This window comes from Microcebus murinus, unplaced genomic scaffold (genome assembly GCF_040939455.1).
Source record: "Microcebus murinus isolate Inina unplaced genomic scaffold, M.murinus_Inina_mat1.0 scaf007_hap2_Mmur4.0, whole genome shotgun sequence".
Classification (NCBI taxonomy): Eukaryota; Metazoa; Chordata; class Mammalia; order Primates; family Cheirogaleidae; genus Microcebus; species Microcebus murinus.
In genome coordinates, this window is record NW_027438953.1 from 18,705 (window position 1) to 31,739 (window position 13,035).

The 13,035-nt window shown below is 63.7% G+C and overlaps 4 non-coding genes across 4 annotated transcripts; all 4 read right to left on the reverse strand.

The window, feature by feature from the left end:
* Nucleotides 1-1,528: 1,528 nt before the first annotated feature.
* Nucleotides 1,529-1,647, reverse strand: LOC142866947 (5S ribosomal RNA). The gene has a single exon (XR_012916680.1). It is a non-coding gene; the product is annotated as a 5S ribosomal RNA (ribosomal RNA).
* A 3,494-nt stretch (nt 1,648-5,141) lies between these two features.
* LOC142866948 (5S ribosomal RNA) lies at nt 5,142-5,260 on the reverse strand. Its single transcript, XR_012916681.1, has one exon. It is a non-coding gene; the product is annotated as a 5S ribosomal RNA (ribosomal RNA).
* Nucleotides 5,261-8,756: 3,496 nt separating this feature from the next.
* LOC142866949 (5S ribosomal RNA) lies at nt 8,757-8,875 on the reverse strand. The gene has a single exon (XR_012916682.1). It is a non-coding gene; the product is annotated as a 5S ribosomal RNA (ribosomal RNA).
* Nucleotides 8,876-12,370: 3,495 nt separating this feature from the next.
* On the reverse strand, nt 12,371-12,489 carry LOC142866950 (5S ribosomal RNA). The gene has a single exon (XR_012916683.1). It is a non-coding gene; the product is annotated as a 5S ribosomal RNA (ribosomal RNA).
* Between the last annotated feature and the right edge of the window lie 546 nt (nt 12,490-13,035).

A 13,035-nucleotide genomic window follows, 5' to 3' on the forward strand; every position in this document is an offset into this window, starting at 1 on the left:
CAGGACAGAGAGCCCCGGAATCCGACGTGGAGAGCTGGGTGTACGTCCCCACGAGGAGGCGGTCCCCACCTCCGCGGCTCTCCCCTTGCGGGGGGGGGGAAAGCAGCCACGGGGCCTCAGAGAAGACACCAGGCTGGGCGCCCGCCCCACAGTGGGGGCACGTCCCCCGCAGGCCACTTAGCGACGGCCGCCGGCCGGCGGACGGTTGGGTGGCGCGAGACGCTGCGGCCGCCCTGCTACCGGGTTCTTGGGAGGGCGTCCTGGAACCAGCGTCCACACCAAGCCCTTGGAAGGCCCAGGCGACGGAGGAGCCCCGTCAGGCAGGGGCCGAGGACGGTGACGGCCCGGGCGGGGAGGAGCGTGTCAGGCAGGGGCAGAGGACGGTGACAGGTGACAGGCCGGGCGGGAAGGAGTCAGTCAGGCAGGGGCCGAGGAGGAGACGGGCTGGGTAAGGGTTAGGGTTAGAGTCAGGGCACAAGTCACAATCGCAAAGACCTGGAAGCGACCCGAGTGCCCATCGACCCACGAGTGCGTAAATGAAATGTGGCGCGTGGACACCACGGAGTGCTATTCAGCTAGGAGGAGCAGCGGTGAGAGGGCACCTCTCGTGGTTCTCCTGGCCAGAGCTGGAACCCGTTCCAGTAAGCCAGGTAGCCCAAGAATGGACACACGAGCACCACGTGCTCGCGCTCACCAGCAAATGGGTACGAACCGATGGACACCTAAGTGGACACAGAGGAATCACCTTCATCGGGTGGGTGTCGGGCGGGTGGGGGGAGGGGATGGGCATACACCTCCATTAGGAATGGGGTGGGTGCGCACCGACTGGGGCATGGGCGCACTTGAGGCTCTGACCCGAGGGGGGAGGCTGGGAGAGGGCAACGTACCCGACCTTAACATTGGTACCCCCACAATACGCTGGAACGACATCAGAGGTAAATGAATAAGAACACAGGGGGGAGGGGGGCACGGGCAACACATGTCACCTTAATACTTGGACTCCCATCATCTGCTTGAAAAGAGAGAGAAAAGAAAATGCAATCATAGAGATAAGAGACACTTTTTAAAAATAATGAATCCGAAGAGAAAAGTAAAAGGAGGCCTGTGGAGCAGGTCTGGGTGTGACTCCGGATCCCCCAACATCAGGTGCCACCACCAAAGATTCCTACGTGTAGCCCATAGAACCCCAAAAGCAACGGGACGAGTTCTGGTCACATACTCCCTCAAAATGACATCCTGGCCTTCTTCTGGAACTCCCTCCCCTCTCAGACTCTCAAGGTTTCCTCCAGCGTGTCGGTTCCCACAGAGCAGACCTTTGGTCTGAGACCTGACAGTCCAGAAGCCACGCATGCTGCCGCGTGACGGCGGTGTCGCGGCTTGGGACAAGAGGAGGCCCCACGGTGCGGGCTGGGGCGCCAGGCACCGCGGCGGGCGCTGAGGGTGGGGGTGACCCCCACCCCGGGCCGCCGCCTCGCTCCCAGAGAGGGGACAGAACAAGAGGCAAAACAAAAAAAAAAAAAAAAGAAGAAGCCTAAGGCACCCGGTATTCCCAGGCGGTCTCCCATCCAAGTACTAACCAGGCCCGACCCTGCTTAGCTTCCGAGACCAGACGAGGTCGGGCGCGTTCAGGGTGGTGTGGCCCTAGACGGCGGAGGGCGCCCCTGCCCCGCTCATGAAGCCGAGCCTCTCTGCGCTTCCCCGCCGCCTCCTCCCGCCCCAGGCCCCGCGCCGGCGCTGACCCGCGCCGGGCCGGGCCTGTTGAGTTCACCGGCCGGGTCCGGCGGGCTCCGAGGGACGGGGGTGACAGGCGGGGCGGGGCGGGCAGGGAGCGGTGGGCCGGGGTGGGGGGCTGTCTCTCTATACACACACACACACACACACACACACACACTCACACTCACACAAGATGCGCCTCCACGGCTGGACTCGCCAAGGTGGAGACCTTCCAGCCCCCTTCCTCTCCTCGCCTGGCCTCCTTCACCTACCCGCCCCCCACCCCCAGCTCGTGGCCGCCCCCGCCGCCGCCGATTGCGCACGCGCGGATCGCCCGCCCTTTGACCCCAGGCAGGGGCCGCCCTCCCTGACAACCCCTTTCAGCTGGGCCCCCCACCCTGTGGGTGGGCTGCCGCCTATTCCCCCGGGCCCGGGCTGGGGCACAGCGCATGGGGGAGGGGAGCGAGTGTAGGGGCGTCTCTCTCTCTCTCTAGGGATGTGTCCCATGGGTGGGGTGGCGTGGTTTGTGGGGCGCTGAAGAAATCAGTCCCCTCCATCTCCTACCTCTGGAAAACGCCCAAGCCCTTGGAGAACTGCCGGCAACGCGACCGGGGGGGCCGGGACCCTCCTCTGTGTCCTCCTGTGGCCCAGTCCAAGGGGCCTGGGCCTGGCCGGGGCTGCATTGGACCCCGACCACCCTGGCGTGTGGACTCGCTAAAAATCGGCGATTAGATATTGGATTCCAGCTTCATTGAGGTCATTTCACTAATGAGTGCACCGGAAAGAGTTTCCTAATCCATCTGTGAGGGTGGCAACTGAAAGAGAATTTTAAAGCTGACAGAATAGGCGAGGAAAGGCATAGGAGATTTCCACACCCAGTAAGGAAGCCTTTCCCGAAATGGAAGAAAGAAACGAGCAAACAGAAACACCGGTAGCCCGCCAGGATCAGAGTCTGCCCCCGAGAGAAAGTACCCTGACCAGGTTCACCCGTGGGTGGGTGGCGAGCTAGCGGCATTCAGAAGAGCGAGGCCCGCAGTCTGTGCAGAAGACACCTGCACTCGGGTGTGTGTGGCGGCACGATTCACAAGCAGCTCCAGATGTTAAGCCAAGGAGAAGCCAGGGAGTTCCCAACGCCCCAGGTGTCCTCAGCCCACGACTGGCTGCTGGGGGAATGCGAAGCCCGGCTCCTTGTCTCAGAGCGGGACAACCAGGAGGTGTGACGTACACCCCGGGGTTCCCAGGAGGATCAGGCTGAAGCTGGGACTTGGCCTGAAAGTGTCCCCTCGCATGGCCACCCCCTTCCCCTTCCTGCTCCTCTACTCCTGGTGCCCCTCCATCCAGGGGCCAGACCTTAAAGAGTCACCCGCAAGAGAATCCTGGTCCCAAAGGGGCCTTCTGGGGGACCCGTGCTGAGAGAGGTTGTGGGCATGGCCCGCTGGGGCTCTGCCCGACCCAGGGCTGAGAGATGCAACCTCCCAGCTCTGGGTCCCTGCAGGGGAAGCGTTGGCAAGCACAGGGCCAGTCCTCCAAAGGCCCAGGTGCAGGGAGCCCAGGCCAAGCAGCCTGTGGAAGAAGCCACCCCGGGAAGACGACTGCAGGCCACGGCCCTTCCCACCTCCTCCTCCTCCTCCTCCTGCTCCTCCACCCCCCCGACCTCCCACCCCCCACCCCCGACATGGCGCAGGGCTCAGAGACACCTCAGACACTTGCTACCCAAAGTGCAAAGGGCATCAGTTGCTCCTCCAAACCCCCCCCTGCCCAACAGACCGCGTTGTCCAGCCAGCCCCCGGGCCTCCCTGGGGTGCCCAGCACAAAAGTGCAGACAACCACCGGACCCTCAATCTCAGTTTTCGGATGTTTTTGCCACTCTAAGGACCCGCAGGCCAGCTGGGCCTTCTGGCAGGACAGAGAGCCCCGGAATCCGACGTGGAGAGCTGGGTGTACGTCCCCACGAGGAGGCGGTCCCCACCTCCGCGGCTCTCCCCTTGCGGGGGGGGGGAAAGCAGCCACGGGGCCTCAGAGAAGACACCAGGCTGGGCGCCCGCCCCACAGTGGGGGCACGTCCCCCGCAGGCCACTTAGCGACGGCCGCCGGCCGGCGGACGGTTGGGTGGCGCGAGACGCTGCGGCCGCCCTGCTACCGGGTTCTTGGGAGGGCGTCCTGGAACCAGCGTCCACACCAAGCCCTTGGAAGGCCCAGGCGACGGAGGAGCCCCGTCAGGCAGGGGCCGAGGACGGTGACGGCCCGGGCGGGGAGGAGCGTGTCAGGCAGGGGCAGAGGACGGTGACAGGTGACAGGCCGGGCGGGAAGGAGTCAGTCAGGCAGGGGCCGAGGAGGAGACGGGCTGGGTAAGGGTTAGGGTTAGAGTCAGGGCACAAGTCACAATCGCAAAGACCTGGAAGCGACCCGAGTGCCCATCGACCCACGAGTGCGTAAATGAAATGTGGCGCGTGGACACCACGGAGTGCTATTCAGCTAGGAGGAGCAGCGGTGAGAGGGCACCTCTCGTGGTTCTCCTGGCCAGAGCTGGAACCCGTTCCAGTAAGCCAGGTAGCCCAAGAATGGACACACGAGCACCACGTGCTCGCGCTCACCAGCAAATGGGTACGAACCGATGGACACCTAAGTGGACACAGAGGAATCACCTTCATCGGGTGGGTGTCGGGCGGGTGGGGGGAGGGGATGGGCATACACCTCCATTAGGAATGGGGTGGGTGCGCACCGACTGGGGCATGGGCGCACTTGAGGCTCTGACCCGAGGGGGGAGGCTGGGAGAGGGCAACGTACCCGACCTTAACATTGGTACCCCCACAATACGCTGGAACGACATCAGAGGTAAATGAATAAGAACACAGGGGGGAGGGGGGCACGGGCAACACATGTCACCTTAATACTTGGACTCCCATCATCTGCTTGAAAAGAGAGAGAAAAGAAAATGCAATCATAGAGATAAGAGACACTTTTTAAAAATAATGAATCCGAAGAGAAAAGTAAAAGGAGGCCTGTGGAGCAGGTCTGGGTGTGACTCCGGATCCCCCAACATCAGGTGCCACCACCAAAGATTCCTACGTGTAGCCCATAGAACCCCAAAAGCAACGGGACGAGTTCTGGTCACATACTCCCTCAAAATGACATCCTGGCCTTCTTCTGGAACTCCCTCCCCTCTCAGACTCTCAAGGTTTCCTCCAGCGTGTCGGTTCCCACAGAGCAGACCTTTGGTCTGAGACCTGACAGTCCAGAAGCCACGCATGCTGCCGCGTGACGGCGGTGTCGCGGCTTGGGACAAGAGGAGGCCCCACGGTGCGGGCTGGGGCGCCAGGCACCGCGGCGGGCGCTGAGGGTGGGGGTGACCCCCACCCCGGGCCGCCGCCTCGCTCCCAGAGAGGGGACAGAACAAGAGGCAAAACAAAAAAAAAAAAAAAAGAAGAAGCCTAAGGCACCCGGTATTCCCAGGCGGTCTCCCATCCAAGTACTAACCAGGCCCGACCCTGCTTAGCTTCCGAGACCAGACGAGGTCGGGCGCGTTCAGGGTGGTGTGGCCCTAGACGGCGGAGGGCGCCCCTGCCCCGCTCATGAAGCCGAGCCTCTCTGCGCTTCCCCGCCGCCTCCTCCCGCCCCAGGCCCCGCGCCGGCGCTGACCCGCGCCGGGCCGGGCCTGTTGAGTTCACCGGCCGGGTCCGGCGGGCTCCGAGGGACGGGGGTGACAGGCGGGGCGGGGCGGGCAGGGAGCGGTGGGCCGGGGTGGGGGGCTGTCTCTCTATACACACACACACACACACACACACACACACTCACACTCACACAAGATGCGCCTCCACGGCTGGACTCGCCAAGGTGGAGACCTTCCAGCCCCCTTCCTCTCCTCGCCTGGCCTCCTTCACCTACCCGCCCCCCACCCCCAGCTCGTGGCCGCCCCCGCCGCCGCCGATTGCGCACGCGCGGATCGCCCGCCCTTTGACCCCAGGCAGGGGCCGCCCTCCCTGACAACCCCTTTCAGCTGGGCCCCCCACCCTGTGGGTGGGCTGCCGCCTATTCCCCCGGGCCCGGGCTGGGGCACAGCGCATGGGGGAGGGGAGCGAGTGTAGGGGCGTCTCTCTCTCTCTCTAGGGATGTGTCCCATGGGTGGGGTGGCGTGGTTTGTGGGGCGCTGAAGAAATCAGTCCCCTCCATCTCCTACCTCTGGAAAACGCCCAAGCCCTTGGAGAACTGCCGGCAACGCGACCGGGGGGGCCGGGACCCTCCTCTGTGTCCTCCTGTGGCCCAGTCCAAGGGGCCTGGGCCTGGCCGGGGCTGCATTGGACCCCGACCACCCTGGCGTGTGGACTCGCTAAAAATCGGCGATTAGATATTGGATTCCAGCTTCATTGAGGTCATTTCACTAATGAGTGCACCGGAAAGAGTTTCCTAATCCATCTGTGAGGGTGGCAACTGAAAGAGAATTTTAAAGCTGACAGAATAGGCGAGGAAAGGCATAGGAGATTTCCACACCCAGTAAGGAAGCCTTTCCCGAAATGGAAGAAAGAAACGAGCAAACAGAAACACCGGTAGCCCGCCAGGATCAGAGTCTGCCCCCGAGAGAAAGTACCCTGACCAGGTTCACCCGTGGGTGGGTGGCGAGCTAGCGGCATTCAGAAGAGCGAGGCCCGCAGTCTGTGCAGAAGACACCTGCACTCGGGTGTGTGTGGCGGCACGATTCACAAGCAGCTCCAGATGTTAAGCCAAGGAGAAGCCAGGGAGTTCCCAACGCCCCAGGTGTCCTCAGCCCACGACTGGCTGCTGGGGGAATGCGAAGCCCGGCTCCTTGTCTCAGAGCGGGACAACCAGGAGGTGTGACGTACACCCCGGGGTTCCCAGGAGGATCAGGCTGAAGCTGGGACTTGGCCTGAAAGTGTCCCCTCGCATGGCCACCCCCTTCCCCTTCCTGCTCCTCTACTCCTGGTGCCCCTCCATCCAGGGGCCAGACCTTAAAGAGTCACCCGCAAGAGAATCCTGGTCCCAAAGGGGCCTTCTGGGGGACCCGTGCTGAGAGAGGTTGTGGGCATGGCCCGCTGGGGCTCTGCCCGACCCAGGGCTGAGAGATGCAACCTCCCAGCTCTGGGTCCCTGCAGGGGAAGCGTTGGCAAGCACAGGGCCAGTCCTCCAAAGGCCCAGGTGCAGGGAGCCCAGGCCAAGCAGCCTGTGGAAGAAGCCACCCCGGGAAGACGACTGCAGGCCACGGCCCTTCCCACCTCCTCCTCCTCCTCCTCCTGCTCCTCCACCCCCCCGACCTCCCACCCCCCACCCCCGACATGGCGCAGGGCTCAGAGACACCTCAGACACTTGCTACCCAAAGTGCAAAGGGCATCAGTTGCTCCTCCAAACCCCCCCCTGCCCAACAGACCGCGTTGTCCAGCCAGCCCCCGGGCCTCCCTGGGGTGCCCAGCACAAAAGTGCAGACAACCACCGGACCCTCAATCTCAGTTTTCGGATGTTTTTGCCACTCTAAGGACCCGCAGGCCAGCTGGGCCTTCTGGCAGGACAGAGAGCCCCGGAATCCGACGTGGAGAGCTGGGTGTACGTCCCCACGAGGAGGCGGTCCCCACCTCCGCGGCTCTCCCCTTGCGGGGGGGGGGGGAAAGCAGCCACGGGGCCTCAGAGAAGACACCAGGCTGGGCGCCCGCCCCACAGTGGGGGCACGTCCCCCGCAGGCCACTTAGCGACGGCCGCCGGCCGGCGGACGGTTGGGTGGCGCGAGACGCTGCGGCCGCCCTGCTACCGGGTTCCTGGGAGGGCGTCCTGGAACCAGCGTCCACACCAAGCCCTTGGAAGGCCCAGGCGACGGAGGAGCCCCGTCAGGCAGGGGCCGAGGACGGTGACGGCCCGGGCGGGGAGGAGCGTGTCAGGCAGGGGCAGAGGACGGTGACAGGTGACAGGCCGGGCGGGAAGGAGTCAGTCAGGCAGGGGCCGAGGAGGAGACGGGCTGGGTAAGGGTTAGGGTTAGAGTCAGGGCACAAGTCACAATCGCAAAGACCTGGAAGCGACCCGAGTGCCCATCGACCCACGAGTGCGTAAATGAAATGTGGCGCGTGGACACCACGGAGTGCTATTCAGCTAGGAGGAGCAGCGGTGAGAGGGCACCTCTCGTGGTTCTCCTGGCCAGAGCTGGAACCCGTTCCAGTAAGCCAGGTAGCCCAAGAATGGACACACGAGCACCACGTGCTCGCGCTCACCAGCAAATGGGTACGAACCGATGGACACCTAAGTGGACACAGAGGAATCACCTTCATCGGGTGGGTGTCGGGCGGGTGGGGGGAGGGGATGGGCATACACCTCCATTAGGAATGGGGTGGGTGCGCACCGACTGGGGCATGGGCGCACTTGAGGCTCTGACCCGAGGGGGGAGGCTGGGAGAGGGCAACGTACCCGACCTTAACATTGGTACCCCCACAATACGCTGGAACGACATCAGAGGTAAATGAATAAGAACACAGGGGGGAGGGGGGCACGGGCAACACATGTCACCTTAATACTTGGACTCCCATCATCTGCTTGAAAAGAGAGAGAAAAGAAAATGCAATCATAGAGATAAGAGACACTTTTTAAAAATAATGAATCCGAAGAGAAAAGTAAAAGGAGGCCTGTGGAGCAGGTCTGGGTGTGACTCCGGATCCCCCAACATCAGGTGCCACCACCAAAGATTCCTACGTGTAGCCCATAGAACCCCAAAAGCAACGGGACGAGTTCTGGTCACATACTCCCTCAAAATGACATCCTGGCCTTCTTCTGGAACTCCCTCCCCTCTCAGACTCTCAAGGTTTCCTCCAGCGTGTCGGTTCCCACAGAGCAGACCTTTGGTCTGAGACCTGACAGTCCAGAAGCCACGCATGCTGCCGCGTGACGGCGGTGTCGCGGCTTGGGACAAGAGGAGGCCCCACGGTGCGGGCTGGGGCGCCAGGCACCGCGGCGGGCGCTGAGGGTGGGGGTGACCCCCACCCCGGGCCGCCGCCTCGCTCCCAGAGAGGGGACAGAACAAGAGGCAAAACAAAAAAAAAAAAAAAAGAAGAAGCCTAAGGCACCCGGTATTCCCAGGCGGTCTCCCATCCAAGTACTAACCAGGCCCGACCCTGCTTAGCTTCCGAGACCAGACGAGGTCGGGCGCGTTCAGGGTGGTGTGGCCCTAGACGGCGGAGGGCGCCCCTGCCCCGCTCATGAAGCCGAGCCTCTCTGCGCTTCCCCGCCGCCTCCTCCCGCCCCAGGCCCCGCGCCGGCGCTGACCCGCGCCGGGCCGGGCCTGTTGAGTTCACCGGCCGGGTCCGGCGGGCTCCGAGGGACGGGGGTGACAGGCGGGGCGGGGCGGGCAGGGAGCGGTGGGCCGGGGTGGGGGGCTGTCTCTCTATACACACACACACACACACACACACACACACTCACACTCACACAAGATGCGCCTCCACGGCTGGACTCGCCAAGGTGGAGACCTTCCAGCCCCCTTCCTCTCCTCGCCTGGCCTCCTTCACCTACCCGCCCCCCACCCCCAGCTCGTGGCCGCCCCCGCCGCCGCCGATTGCGCACGCGCGGATCGCCCGCCCTTTGACCCCAGGCAGGGGCCGCCCTCCCTGACAACCCCTTTCAGCTGGGCCCCCCACCCTGTGGGTGGGCTGCCGCCTATTCCCCCGGGCCCGGGCTGGGGCACAGCGCATGGGGGAGGGGAGCGAGTGTAGGGGCGTCTCTCTCTCTCTCTAGGGATGTGTCCCATGGGTGGGGTGGCGTGGTTTGTGGGGCGCTGAAGAAATCAGTCCCCTCCATCTCCTACCTCTGGAAAACGCCCAAGCCCTTGGAGAACTGCCGGCAACGCGACCGGGGGGGCCGGGACCCTCCTCTGTGTCCTCCTGTGGCCCAGTCCAAGGGGCCTGGGCCTGGCCGGGGCTGCATTGGACCCCGACCACCCTGGCGTGTGGACTCGCTAAAAATCGGCGATTAGATATTGGATTCCAGCTTCATTGAGGTCATTTCACTAATGAGTGCACCGGAAAGAGTTTCCTAATCCATCTGTGAGGGTGGCAACTGAAAGAGAATTTTAAAGCTGACAGAATAGGCGAGGAAAGGCATAGGAGATTTCCACACCCAGTAAGGAAGCCTTTCCCGAAATGGAAGAAAGAAACGAGCAAACAGAAACACCGGTAGCCCGCCAGGATCAGAGTCTGCCCCCGAGAGAAAGTACCCTGACCAGGTTCACCCGTGGGTGGGTGGCGAGCTAGCGGCATTCAGAAGAGCGAGGCCCGCAGTCTGTGCAGAAGACACCTGCACTCGGGTGTGTGTGGCGGCACGATTCACAAGCAGCTCCAGATGTTAAGCCAAGGAGAAGCCAGGGAGTTCCCAACGCCCCAGGTGTCCTCAGCCCACGACTGGCTGCTGGGGGAATGCGAAGCCCGGCTCCTTGTCTCAGAGCGGGACAACCAGGAGGTGTGACGTACACCCCGGGGTTCCCAGGAGGATCAGGCTGAAGCTGGGACTTGGCCTGAAAGTGTCCCCTCGCATGGCCACCCCCTTCCCCTTCCTGCTCCTCTACTCCTGGTGCCCCTCCATCCAGGGGCCAGACCTTAAAGAGTCACCCGCAAGAGAATCCTGGTCCCAAAGGGGCCTTCTGGGGGACCCGTGCTGAGAGAGGTTGTGGGCATGGCCCGCTGGGGCTCTGCCCGACCCAGGGCTGAGAGATGCAACCTCCCAGCTCTGGGTCCCTGCAGGGGAAGCGTTGGCAAGCACAGGGCCAGTCCTCCAAAGGCCCAGGTGCAGGGAGCCCAGGCCAAGCAGCCTGTGGAAGAAGCCACCCCGGGAAGACGACTGCAGGCCACGGCCCTTCCCACCTCCTCCTCCTCCTCCTCCTGCTCCTCCACCCCCCCGACCTCCCACCCCCCACCCCCGACATGGCGCAGGGCTCAGAGACACCTCAGACACTTGCTACCCAAAGTGCAAAGGGCATCAGTTGCTCCTCCAAACCCCCCCCTGCCCAACAGACCGCGTTGTCCAGCCAGCCCCCGGGCCTCCCTGGGGTGCCCAGCACAAAAGTGCAGACAACCACCGGACCCTCAATCTCAGTTTTCGGATGTTTTTGCCACTCTAAGGACCCGCAGGCCAGCTGGGCCTTCTGGCAGGACAGAGAGCCCCGGAATCCGACGTGGAGAGCTGGGTGTACGTCCCCACGAGGAGGCGGTCCCCACCTCCGCGGCTCTCCCCTTGCGGGGGGGGGGGAAAGCAGCCACGGGGCCTCAGAGAAGACACCAGGCTGGGCGCCCGCCCCACAGTGGGGGCACGTCCCCCGCAGGCCACTTAGCGACGGCCGCCGGCCGGCGGACGGTTGGGTGGCGCGAGACGCTGCGGCCGCCCTGCTACCGGGTTCCTGGGAGGGCGTCCTGGAACCAGCGTCCACACCAAGCCCTTGGAAGGCCCAGGCGACGGAGGAGCCCCGTCAGGCAGGGGCCGAGGACGGTGACGGCCCGGGCGGGGAGGAGCGTGTCAGGCAGGGGCAGAGGACGGTGACAGGTGACAGGCCGGGCGGGAAGGAGTCAGTCAGGCAGGGGCCGAGGAGGAGACGGGCTGGGTAAGGGTTAGGGTTAGAGTCAGGGCACAAGTCACAATCGCAAAGACCTGGAAGCGACCCGAGTGCCCATCGACCCACGAGTGCGTAAATGAAATGTGGCGCGTGGACACCACGGAGTGCTATTCAGCTAGGAGGAGCAGCGGTGAGAGGGCACCTCTCGTGGTTCTCCTGGCCAGAGCTGGAACCCGTTCCAGTAAGCCAGGTAGCCCAAGAATGGACACACGAGCACCACGTGCTCGCGCTCACCAGCAAATGGGTACGAACCGATGGACACCTAAGTGGACACAGAGGAATCACCTTCATCGGGTGGGTGTCGGGCGGGTGGGGGGAGGGGATGGGCATACACCTCCATTAGGAATGGGGTGGGTGCGCACCGACTGGGGCATGGGCGCACTTGAGGCTCTGACCCGAGGGGGGAGGCTGGGAGAGGGCAACGTACCCGACCTTAACATTGGTACCCCCACAATACGCTGGAACGACATCAGAGGTAAATGAATAAGAACACAGGGGGGAGGGGGGCACGGGCAACACATGTCACCTTAATACTTGGACTCCCATCATCTGCTTGAAAAGAGAGAGAAAAGAAAATGCAATCATAGAGATAAGAGACACTTTTTAAAAATAATGAATCCGAAGAGAAAAGTAAAAGGAGGCCTGTGGAGCAGGTCTGGGTGTGACTCCGGATCCCCCAACATCAGGTGCCACCACCAAAGATTCCTACGTGTAGCCCATAGAACCCCAAAAGCAACGGGACGAGTTCTGGTCACATACTCCCTCAAAATGACATCCTGGCCTTCTTCTGGAACTCCCTCCCCTCTCAGACTCTCAAGGTTTCCTCCAGCGTGTCGGTTCCCACAGAGCAGACCTTTGGTCTGAGACCTGACAGTCCAGAAGCCACGCATGCTGCCGCGTGACGGCGGTGTCGCGGCTTGGGACAAGAGGAGGCCCCACGGTGCGGGCTGGGGCGCCAGGCACCGCGGCGGGCGCTGAGGGTGGGGGTGACCCCCACCCCGGGCCGCCGCCTCGCTCCCAGAGAGGGGACAGAACAAGAGGCAAAACAAAAAAAAAAAAAAAAGAAGAAGCCTAAGGCACCCGGTATTCCCAGGCGGTCTCCCATCCAAGTACTAACCAGGCCCGACCCTGCTTAGCTTCCGAGACCAGACGAGGTCGGGCGCGTTCAGGGTGGTGTGGCCCTAGACGGCGGAGGGCGCCCCTGCCCCGCTCATGAAGCCGAGCCTCTCTGCGCTTCCCCGCCGCCTCCTCCCGCCCCAGGCCCCGCGCCGGCGCTGACCCGCGCCGGGCCGGGCCTGTTGAGTTCACCGGCCGGGTCCGGCGGGCTCCGAGGGACGGGGGTGACAGGCGGGGCGGGGCGGGCAGGGAGCGGTGGGCCGGGGTGGGGGGCTGTCTCTCTATACACACACACACACACACACACACACACACTCACACTCACACAAGATGCGCCTCCACGGCTGGACTCGCCAAGGTGGAGACCTTCCAGCCCCCTTCCTCTCCTCGCCTGGCCTCCTTCACCTACCCGCCCCCCACCCCCAGCTCGTGGCCGCCCCCGCCGCCGCCGATTGCGCACGCGCGGATCGCCCGCCCTTTGACCCCAGGCAGGGGCCGCCCTCCCTGACAACCCCTTTCAGCTGGGCCCCCCACCCTGTGGGTGGGCTGCCGCCTATTCCCCCGGGCCCGGGCTGGGGCACAGCGCATGGGGGAGGGGAGCGAGTGTAGGGGCGTCT